This window comes from Protobothrops mucrosquamatus, unplaced genomic scaffold (genome assembly GCF_001527695.2).
Source record: "Protobothrops mucrosquamatus isolate PMUCROS unplaced genomic scaffold, P.Mucros_1.0 scaffold741, whole genome shotgun sequence".
NCBI lineage: Eukaryota > Metazoa > Chordata > Lepidosauria > Squamata > Viperidae > Protobothrops > Protobothrops mucrosquamatus.
This window is the reverse complement of record NW_015387013.1, coordinates 307,391-319,437: the sequence shown is the minus strand read 5'-3', so window position 1 is coordinate 319,437 and position 12,047 is coordinate 307,391. Positions and strand designations below refer to the sequence as shown.

Below are 12,047 nucleotides of genomic sequence, written 5' to 3'. Positions count from 1 at the left end.
GAAAAAGACGGACTGTTACCCATACAATTTGTGTGGATTCAACTGGACGCGTAGAGATAACCAAGGGTGGAAATAAGGGGAAAGTGAACGGTATACTTTGAGCAAGAAAATCTCAGATCCGGCTTTGCCTCTCTGTAACCACTTGACTTTAGTAAAGTGTGCTTTCATTAATCATGGATTCGAGAGTCTTTCTTTTCTAATTGAGCAAGTTGGGACGGTTGACATTCCCTTTTCGTTCTATGTTTCAGTATACAGAGTCGGGCCCCACCTTTCCGGAACCATTCAAGACTTCCTCGGATGCCCGGCAGAGTGCCCTACGAAGGTGGATGAAACACGAAGGCGATGGAACGTCCATCCTACAAGGTAAGGATGAACAGGTTGCTTTTCCACCTGTTGCCTTTCCTCCGCTGAACCTAGAAATCAACTTTTACAGGCCTTCCAGGCAAAGATAGATCTCCAGTTGTTTCCAGGAGTTCGAAGATGGGTTTACTGTATTTTCAACATCAAGTACAGGTGGTCCTCGGCTTACAACAGTTCATTTAGTGACCACTTGAAGTTAAAACGGCATTGAAAAAAGTGACTCGTGATCATTTCTCACACTTCTCACAACCATTGCAAACCAGGTATCAACGCTGCTAACATCGGATGTTTTGCATTGACAACAGATGGCAATGTAGCCATCATTTTCCCTTTCGCTTTTAGAGTTAGATGATGCTGGGAGGGAGGATGTGAACAAGAGTCCAACTAGACATAACATTAAACTTAGGGTGAGAATCAAGGTTATTGAGCCCAGAGCTGATAAAGAATTGGCGGGCTGGAGAACAGGAGACCTTCAAGCTAATTGGGGAATGTGATTTATGACTGTTAATTGGAGGAGGGAATTGTGCTTTGATACTATGTGCCCAGGGGAGGAGAATTCAGTTTTTGGCTTCGATTATGCAGTGCCGATGTTATGCTACTCAAAATAAAGATTCTTTACGGTAAACAACGCTTCGGAAGTTCTTTGAAAGAGTTTCATCTGTCGGAACCATGACACCAGACAAGTAAACACAACAATATGAACTAATTCTACTTTATCGTAAGGCTGTATTAACAGAATCTGGTAGAGTTAGTCCTTGATGTACAACGGTTGATTTAGTGACTGTTCAAGGTTACAATGGCACTGAAAACAGTGACTTACAACCATTTCTCACACTTATAACCATTGCAGCATCCTCAGGGTCACGTGATCAAATTCAGATACTTGGCAACTGGCTCATATTCACGGCTCTCCTAAAACTCAACACAGTTCCTGAGATAACACATAAACACGTATTACCTTTGGTTTCTTCCAGGAGATGGGATGATGTCGGTAATACGTGCCCAGTCAACATCTCTTCTGTGTGGCGGCGGAGACTTAACAACTGCACAACAGGCTCAGGTATGGACAAGCAATGAGAGGGGGGAGAGAGAATTTTGCTCAACCTCCCTGCCTTTGAACAGGCCTGTCCTCTTATTTAGTGTCTGTTGGAGGTGTGTGTTAGACGGACGATCTTGTATTGCTGCCTGCAGAGGTTTGGATCTGTAATGGGATGTGAGAATGGCCTTGAGGAAGGAGGGGAAGAAATGCTACCTAGGCAACAATCAGATAAAAGGAGGAGGAGCCCAAGGCTGCATCACAGGAAAAAAAGAAAGTACGGGTAGTCCTCAACTTATGACTACAATTGAGCCCCAAATTTCTGTTAAGTGAGACATTTGTTAAGTGAGTTTTGCCCCAATTTACAACCTTTCCTGCCACCGTTGTTAAGTGAATCACTGCAGTTGATAAGTTAGCAACTTGGTTGTTAAGTGAATCTGGCTTTCCCCCCATTGACTTTGCTCGTCAGAAAGTCGCAAAAGGGGATCACGTGACCTGGGGACGCTGCAGCCATCATAAATGTGAGCCAGTTGCCAAGCGTCTGAATTTTGGTCGTGTGACCACGAGGACGTAAATGTGAAAACCGGTCATAAGTCATTTTTTTCAGGTCTGTTGTGACTTTGAACAGTCCGTAAATGAACTGTTGTAAGTCGAGGACTTCCTGTACAAGATTCTGTTAATATAGCCTTACGATAAAATAGAATTAATTCATATGGTTGTGTTTCCTGGTCTGGTTTCCGTGGGAGAGTTAACACCAATCTTGTAAGTCTGAAATTTCCCATAGTCACCTTTAACTGTCTGATGTGTTAGTGGAGATCCTTTTTCTTTTCTTTCTTTCTTTCTTTCTTTCTTTCTTTCTTTCTTTCTTTCTTTCTTTCTTTCTTTCTTTCTTTCTTTCTTTTTCTTTTCTTTTTTTCTCTTTCTTCTTTCTTTCTTTTTCTTTCTTCTTTCCTTCCTTCCTTCTCTCTTTTCCTTTCTCTTCTTTCTTTCTTCTCTTCTTTCTTTTTCTCTTTCTTTCTTCTCTTTCTTCTTTCTTTCTTTCTTTTTCTTCCTTTTCTCTCTTCTTTCTTTCTTTCTTTCTTTTTCTTTCTTTCATTCTTTCTTTTTTCCTTCCTTTCTTTTTTCCTTCCTTCCTTCTCTCTTTTCCTTTCTCTTCTTTCTCTTCTTTTTTTCTTTTTCTTCTTTCTTCTCTTTCTTCTTTCTCTTTCTTTTTCTTCCTTCTTTTCTTTCTTTCTTTCTTTCTTTCTTTTTCTTTCTCTCTCTCTCTCTCTTTCCTTCCTTTCTCTCTTTCTCTTTCTTTCTTTTCTTTTCTTTTTTTTTCTTTTTCTTCTTTCCCCCTTAGGCCAGGGGTCCCCAACATGCCAGCAACCAGTCCACACAAACAAGCAAAGTTCCATCCATGGGATGCAGGCAGCACACAAAACCACGCACCCTCCGGTACGTGGAAAAACCTTTCTCTGCGGAACCGGTCCCTGGTGCCCAAAAGGTCGGGGACCTCTGCCTTAGGCAGCTGTGGGCTCCTCTCCCTGTTATCTGATTATTCTCTGGGCAGCCTCTCTTCCCCTCATTCCTCAAGGTCATTCACACAGACCAGTACAGGATCCTAATCATGATTCCATCTCACTGGTGAACTAGCCGTTGAATTTTGCTAGTGACTCAACTTTCTGTCATCTTTTCAGGTCCCAGTGGCGACTGAGGATGTGGCTGTCCAGGTGACGGAAAAAGAAGGGATCCTGCCCGATCCTGACCAGAAAGGTTTCCGCAAGCAAGCCATGGAGCAAGACTGTGGGCTAATAGCTGCCTTTGGTAAGTTTTCTCTCGTTCGTCAATTATGAAATTATACCATTTTTACCAAAATGCAAAGACAATCCTGAACGCCACTTGGGTTAACTGGGTTTGGTGAGTGCCTCTGTTTCCCAAAAGAGCTTTTACCAGCTTCCTGTGTTCACTGCAGAAGCCGAGAAGTGGGCAGTCGAGAGAAAAGGAGACCCATCGGTGGGACTGCCTGAAGGGGACGGCATTAAAAAGAGGGAGAAACAGAGGAGAAAATCGGTACCCAATCAGAAAAGGATGATGGAGCTGAATGACTCCCCCGCTTCCCAGAGCAGTAACTTCCATCAAAATGCAGTCCAAGAAAAAATAGAGAAAATGAACAGTTAAGTGCCAAAGGCTGGATCACTCCTTATTTAAATCTGGTGTTAACAAGATGTTTACAATTCTTTGGGTAGAAAGCATATCTATGTTTAGCGTGTGGAATGTTTAATGTTCTGGTTTTACTGAGCATGGAATGCCATAGATGAGTGATGGGCAAGGGGGGTTAAAAGGCAAGATGGCGGCTGTGTCAGGCCCCAAGAACCACACCTGGAGTTCTGAATAGTTTCTTTATTGCTGTTTGCCTACAGATGGAATCTTGCCTAAAGACTAAAGCAGACTCTATTTGCATAACTGGAGATATATTTTGTGAACTGCTAGGGAGGGGCTGCTTAGCCTTCTTCCTGCCCATCAGGCATTCCAAGCTCTGGTTGACCTCTGGGAGGGAGCCCCTCCCTCCTGGGAATCCAGACTACATTCCATCACATCATCTGCTTACAAAGTATAATTTTTAAAACCCTTTTCTAAAAAGTCTTTGCTTACAAGTAGGCACTGAACTATCGTTTTTTTTTGTTATTGTTGTCTTGCAGTTGCAAAAATAAGCGAGCCAGCCCGTAAAAGACAAAGGACGTATCTGTTCCATAAAGAATGGGAGGAACGATACTGCTTCATGGACGTGAACGGCAAATCGGTGTGCTTAATCTGCTCGTCCACGGTCGCGGTGGCGAAGAAGCACAACGTCCAGAGGCACTTCGAGAGAAACCACGGCACCTTCGCCAAAAACTATCCCCTCGATTCCGAGCTCCGCAAGATGAAAGTGAAAGAGATGAAGTCCAAATTTGCCTCCCAGCTGACCGTCTACACCAAACCCGTGGTCCACTCCAAGAATACCACCATTGCCTCTTTCAAAATTGCCAGCTTGCTGGTGAAAAGAAACAAACCCTTTGAGGACGGCGAGCTGCTGAAAGAGGTCTTTCTGACGGCCGCCGACTCGATTTTTGAAGGCTTCTCCAATAAGAAAGAAATCATGACGGCTATACAAAAGCTTCAGTTGTCCGGGAACACCGTTTCTCGCAGAATCCAATCCATCTCGAACGATTTGGAGTACCAGCTGCAAAGCGATCTGCAGAAGTGCCTCTGGTTTTCCCTGCAGCTGGACGAGTCCACCGACATAACCGACACGTCCCAGTTGGCCATGATCGTGAGGCTGGTCTTCAGCGATCTTGCGGTGAAGGAAGAGCTGCTCAAAATCCTGTCTTTGAAAGGAAAAACGAGAGGCGAAGATATCTTCCTGACTTTCAAGAACTACGCCACTGAAATCAACCTGCCTCTTCATAAACTTTCCTCCATAACGACCGATGGCGCGCCAGCCATGGTGGGCAGCATGGATGGGTTCATCGCTCACTGCCAGAAGGACGAATCTTTCCCAAAGTTTATTTCGTATCACTGCATCATCCACCAAGAGGCCCTGTGTGCCAAAGTCCTGCAGTTTAAACACGTCATGGACGTGGTTACAAAAATCATAAACTCTATCCGCGCCGTCTCTTTGCAGCATCGGCTCTTTAAAGCCCTTCTGAAGGACGTCGATGTTGAATATGGGGACCTGATCTTGCACACGGAGGTCAGATGGCTCAGCAAAGGCAAAGTTCTCGCCAGGTTTTTAACCCTGAGGGATGAAATAAAGGCCTTTTTAAAGACGAAAGACCAGTATGTGGAACAGCTGGACGATAGGTTTTGGTTAGTGGATTTAGCTTTCCTTGCTGACTTGATGCAAGAACTCAACAGTTTGAATATTGAACTTCATCGAAACGATAAGCATATCTGTGGGATGATCTCTTCGGTGCACTCCTTCAAAGGCAAACTGAGGTTGTGGAAGTCACACCTGCAGGTGAAGTCCCTCCTTCCCTTCCCTTCCATGAAGCAAGTGGTCGGGGAGAGCGACTTCAACAATGCGCCGTTTGTGGGTTACCTGGAGACCTTAGAGGAACAATTTCATGCCCGCTTCCAGCAGTTCACCGGCATCGAGCCAGTGGTGTCCTTCTTTGAGAACCCATTCAGTCCGATCGATGTGGCAGAGACAGCCGTGGCCATCGGGGAACTGTGCCAGGCCATGGTGGAAGAGGTCGAGATGGAGATTGTTAGCCTTCAGAATGACATCCTTCTGAAATCCAACTCAAGCCACGCCAACTTTTGGAACTTGGTCGATGCCCAGAAATTTCCTCTGTTGAGGAAAGCAGCTGCAAAGATCAAGTCTTACTTTGGGTCCACCTACCAGTGTGAGTCTGTCTTCTCGACACGGAGATTTATCAAGTCAAAGAATAGAACACGGATGACGGACAAACATCTGGATGACTGTTTGCGAGTGGCAATCTCTTCCTACACTCCCAATTACAACAGGCTTGCCGACGGCATGCAGTGTCAAGCCTCCCACTAAACTTGGGCAAAATGTGGCTGTTTTGCACTGATTCATTACCTGGTGTAGAGCAGTCTTCCCTTTTCCATTTTTCTATTTTCTATTCTGTGTTCCATCAAATGGTAGAGATGCTAGGCTTAAGTGTATATCGATTTATTTGTAACTGTGAATATAATTATGTACCGATAGTCTAGGAATAATGTTGAATTATGCGCCCACCTGCCCTCTCTACTATGCAAATCAATAAATACTCTTTTATATGTGGAATCATCCGTTGCCAGCCCTGTGTTGTGATGGGACCGTTTATGTACACAGGGATCACATTTAATATGTCGGAGGTGCAAAATGTTACAAAAGGTTACATCATATATAGACACTGCCTTGAGTGTCCCAAGTTCCCATCATAAAACTATACAGCTTTATTGTCCATTTGATCCCCCCCCTCCTCCCCTTGGATGGCAGAACGCTGGCAAGGGGCCCAGCTGAAGCTGGTGGATCTGATGGGCCATTTTGAAAATTTGCCTTTTAAAACTAATATCTCTATTTCGGTACTTAAAATAGAGTTTTAATACCTATTGCCTCTCAGAATCATAGGAACTTTGCTGTTCTCAACAATTGTGACATNTTGCTTCTTGTCCTGCCTTCAGGCACTTTGGAGAATAGCTTGACTCCCTCTTCTTTGGGGCAGCCCCTGAGATACTGGAACACTGCTATCATGTCCCCCCTCGTCCTTCTCTTCGTTAAACTAGACATTCCCAATTCCAGCAACCGTTCCTTATATGTTTTAGCCTCCAGTCCCCTGATCATCTTTGTTGCTCTTCTCTGTACTCTTTCTAGAGTCTCAACAGATTTTAAGGGCTACAGGCTGTCTGTCATGGCATAAGGCAGGGAAAATACACCTTTAATAAGCAACATGAAACTCTTTATGTAAAAGCCATGTGTGAAAATGTAGAATGGAAACAATATTTGCTGCATATCTCTGTCGTTTAATTCAGATATGTGCAGAAGTGAAACCATATCAATATTTTTCAAAGACAACTGTGTTAATTTGTGGTTACAAAAATCAAAAGGAATATAAATGTCTGTGGAGATTCTCAGTCATCCAGACCATGGTTGTCCCAAAGATGCTTTTTCAAGGGGCAACTGGACTTTGTTTTTTCTCTTTGAAGATGCTTCACTTCTCATCCAGGAAGCTTCTTCAGTCCAGCTCCTTGGATGAGAAGTGAAACTTCTTCAAGAAAAAACAAAATCCGGTTACATTTTGAAAAAGCACCTTTGGGACTGGAGGAATCTAGCAGCACTTTTTCTGACTGACTCTTGTTTTAAAAAACTTAATAAAAATCTAAGAATTGTTAATTCTTATAAATGCTAGGAGTCCAGAACATAAACAATAGTAATGATGATGATGATGATGATGATGATGATGATGATGATGATAAAGTTGGAAGGGACCTTGGAGGTCATCTAGTCCAACCCCCTGCTCAGGCAGGAAACCCTATACCATTTCGGACAAATGGCTGTCCAGTTTCTTCTTAAAAAATTCCAGTGTTGGCGCGTTCACCGCTTCTGGAGGCAGGTTGTTCCACTGGTTAACTGACTGAGATGAATATCCATAAAAGGTATGTATATAAGTGCCATGCAACAGAACTAGTATTATTTAAGGGCTGAGATACTAAGTATGATAAGCGATTTATATAGAGGTCACGCCAATGTTTTCCCACCAACCAGTTCTTTGAAAATGATGGACGTTCTTTGTTTCATATGATGGCCAGGATATAAGAAGTCTGACAAAGAATCGCTGTATTCAGAATCTCTCATACAGTACAATGAAAATCTGTGTTCAATGGATAATTTCTTATGACCCCTCCATAGTGAAAATTCTTGATTGGTGTGTCTTGTCTTCCGAATAAAAGCAAAACATCTGGTGATAAAAGATGATCAGTAAATTGCCCCAAAGAGAAATGTGAGCCTCCGTGGCTTGCTTTGAACATCTTAACAAAGGTGTGGGGAGTGGGATTGTGTCTTATTTTCTATATACAAGATACAACATTAAACTTTTCCAGAAGAGAATTGGGGTGTTTGGATAATAGGTTTATTCCTAAGAGTTGGAAGCTGCTGTAGCAGCTTCCTACCAAGAGGAGGGCAAAATGTTGAGGTTGTCCCAAAACTCAAGACCCCCCCCCCCACCCTACTATGAAAGCACCCGTGGTCGTCATGGGATCCCAAATCAAATACACGCTATCTCTTTATGAATGAATGTCCCCTTTTTGACGTGTATTGCACAACAGCAGGTTTCTGGTGAGGAAAATGGCGGATCTGGATGTCTCCGAAGGCGCATGCTGCCTGGAGAATTCTGGGAGCTGAAGTCCACACTTCTAAAAATGTGTCTCAAACTTAGCCATTTGAAGATACGTGGGCTTCAATTTCCATGCTGGCTTGGGAATTCTGGGAGTTGAAATCTGCCCACCTTCATGTTGCAAAGGTTGAGAAACACTGCTCTTGGGAATTAAATTGGAGCAAAGCTTAAATTGGAGCAAAGCTCCTTCCTAAGATTTCCTTCATTCAGCAGCTTCATTCATGCCGTGCACCAGAAAAGCTGAAGTTCCTGGTTGAAAAATGACCCATTTAATGCCAAGTCTCATCTCTATTTAATGGCAGAGCAAAACTATGTCGGAATCTAGTATCACTTAGGAACCAAAAGAAAGGAAATACGCCTCTAGATGGCACCACAGCCAAGTTTAGAATTTTGTTCCAAAAAAACAGTTTTTATAGAGGAAAAAAAGGACAAAAAGACCGCCCAGACTCCTGAAATTTACTTGTCCAAATCTATCTTGGCAATTCTGTGCGAATCCTTAAGAGCTTCTGCCAGTAGTTTCTGTTGAAAGGTTTACTGTTCTGCTTTGGAGATGAAGCAAAGTTTTAATTGTGAGGATTGGATTGGATTAAAAGAACACAGCAGACCACGCTTATCTGATGGTGGAAGCGAAAGTTAACTTCGCTTAAGCAATTGTAGACTAGGGTCACATAGGCCTGGCTTGTGCAACACACACACACACACAAAAGTATTTAGTTTTAATTTTAGTTGTGTTGTGCTACTCCAACCTACCGTGGTCTACCTGAGCAAACCATGGCTTGATGAAGTCAAAAGAGAAATGTTCTAACTTTCATTTATGCTACCTGTTCTTTTAGACACAACCAGAGCTAAAATAGAACATAATAATGAAGAACCCACACCCCTCTCGTGCTAAATTACAGTTTCAGCATGGATAATGTCGGAGAACACATCAGAAAAGGAGGACTAGGGGTAACATGATAGTAGTATTCTAGTATTTGAGGGGCTGCCACAAAGAAGAGGGGGTCAACTTATTTTCCAAAGCTCCAGAGGGCAGGGCAAAAAGCAATGGGTGGAAACTAATCAAAGAAAGAATTAACCGAGAACTGAGGAAAAACTTTTTAACAGTGAGAACAGTTAATCAGTTGGACAGAACTTGCCTTCAGAAGTTGTGGATGCTCCAACACCGAAGGCTGTTAAGAGACTAGATAGCCACTTGTCTGAAATGGCATAGGGTCTCATACTTGAGCAGAGGGTTGGACTAGAAGACCTCCAAGGTCCCTTCCAGTTCTACTCTGATTGATGGAGTTGCAAGACAACATCTGGAAAATAGCACGTCCCGGCCGATAGTATAGATTTCAATATTACATATTGTCCCATCTAGCTATTCTCGTCTTGTACGATACTGGCTATAATATTCCAAATTCAGGATAGGGTTTGTTTCTTTTTAGCCTGGTTATAAATTCAGAAGGAAACGTGCATCTTTTCTAGGACAGCTACTGCTGCCATGACCTACTTTGACGATGTGGGATACGTATGCAGAACACATATGCAAGAACTCTGTGCAAGCACAGGGAGGCTGAATTATTTATGACCAGTCCGTGTTAATGCAGGATTAAAAGAATCTCCTCTATAATTCAAAGGGCCTGGTGGTCCCACACTTGACTCTAGTGCTCCTTGGGGGCCATTTATGCCTAGGTGAGCAGAACTGCGGAACATGGCTGGTTTGACAAGAGAGCGAAGTGGGAAGGGCTCAACCAAAATCAATGTGGTGCCTAAACAGGCACCAATGAAGAAGCAGAAAGATCACAGATGCTGAAAAAAGGTGGGCTGGCTGCAGGAAGGAGTTGTTCTAAAGGAGAGGTGTCCAACCGTGGCAACTTTAAGACTTTGGCCAACGATGGCCCCTTCAAGACCTGTGGACTTTAACTCCCAGAATTCCACAGATCTTAACAGTTGCCAAGGTTGAATACCCCTGTTCTAAAGGGAAGAAACGAGCTTAATGGGAAAGCTTGAGCTTTATATACAAAAGGGACTTTCAATTAAGATGACAAGATAGCAAGTGATAACGACCTATGCAAGCTGGGTCAATGATTTTTTACCAACAATAGGTTGCCTCCTATGTGGGAAAGGACTGAAAGTTACACAGCGATTGTCAGAACACTCAGACAGCAAAGGGCTGGAGAAATATTCTTCTCAAGAGGAAACCTGGTTACTAGTGTAGATGTCAATATGCAAAACAGACCAGTCACACAGTTAAGGAAGTATGTGTGAAAATGTTCAAGAAAAGCAACTCAAAGTTGAACTGACTTCTTCAGTCTTTTATTTACCTTAAGGATGGAACAATAATCTTTGTGTTATATTGGTAGTGATTTTTTTTAATGGTTGTCCCTGCTTCTACACATCTGTTGGCTCAACATACTAAACTACCATGGAGTTTGGTCGGCTTTTGTGAGCATAGTGTGCATGACTCAGGCACTCTGGACCATAAACGCTTAAGACACAGTGGGTAAATGTTAAAAGGTGCTGTCATCCCTTGAGGATTTCTTCTGCTTCCAACGCCTCTTCAAGGTCATGAAACCCTAGATGATGAGATAGAGAAGCAGTTCCTTTTGTTGGTATATAGACTTTGGATCGCTTCTTCCCATTAAAGAATTTTGAAGGCTATCTCAAGCTTTTGGTTCCGACTACTGCCTTTATAACAATGCTTTGCTCTGTCTTCTCTTGTTCTTGATCTTGGGGTCAACACTAAGAGGAGAAGCAGTTGGAGGCCACCACTTCAAAAAGTGGATTTAATGCCACAGGATCTTCTCTTTTGCTGTCTCTTCTTCCCACAAGAAGTTAAGTTACAGGAACAGGTTAGTGACAATAGTCTCTCTGCCCTGCATGGATCTGACAAATACAGAAGGATTTATCCAAGACTTATCATATCCTCTGGATAAACTTGGAGAAGCCACCTTCATTTGGAACTTGAGGAAGCCACTCCATGTACCACGGACAGCCTTCAGGCTAGCCTCCAGCTCTTTGTGGGTTCACACACTTGAGGCCCGATGACACGAAAACCCAAATTAACCGTTGTGGTTTACCATGTGGAAATGCAGCTGCGACAGATAAAGAGCGCATGGACTATAAAAACATCAAGCAGCCCAAATCAAGCTGAAGAGGGGAGCAGCATTTGAAAACTCAACAGGAGATACATGGCCTTTGAACCCTTCTATAAGTTTGTGAAGACAGAACTCTTTTGTGGTGGGGTGTTGTTTTTTGACACTAAATTGTGGCTACTATTGAAGTTGGCACCAGAATTCTGTTGGGTTTATGTTTCTTCGCTATTTTGATTGAATTAATTTTACAAGTCATTTAATGGCCAAAGTTAGAGCGGATCTCCCTCGAGCTACTCATGACCTGGTTATGAAGTTACCATGGCTGAATACGATCCCTTGATCACAATTTTGGGTCCTTGGCAACTGGCTCACCTTTAGAGCTCTTTGCAGCATCCTGTGGTCATTTATTTATTTTATTTTTTATTTTATAGGATTTATATGCCGCCCTTCTCCCTTCATGGGACTCAGGGCGGCTCACAGCATATTAAAACATCNGGAAGGTTAAGAGATCCGGAATCGTCCGGATCTCGGGGGGTAGTTCGTTCCAGAGGGTGGGGGCACCCACAGAGAAGGCCCTCCCCCTGGGGGTCGCCAGCCGACATTGCTTGGCCGACGGCACCCTGAGGAGGCCCGCTCTGTGGGAGCGTACCGGCCTGTGGGAGGGAATCTGCGGCAGAAGGCGGTCTCGGAGATGTGACTACAATTTGCGATATT

At 43.4% G+C, this 12,047-nt stretch overlaps 1 long non-coding RNA gene across 1 annotated transcript; it reads left to right on the top strand.

Moving 5' to 3' along the window:
- The first annotated feature begins 1,401 nt into the window (after positions 1–1,401).
- LOC107289660 lies at positions 1,402–3,535 on the top strand. The gene is made up of 3 exons (XR_001548930.1): positions 1,402–1,420; positions 3,076–3,202; positions 3,351–3,535. It is a non-coding gene; the product is annotated as an uncharacterized LOC107289660 (long non-coding RNA).
- The last annotated feature ends 8,512 nt before the right edge of the window (positions 3,536–12,047 follow it).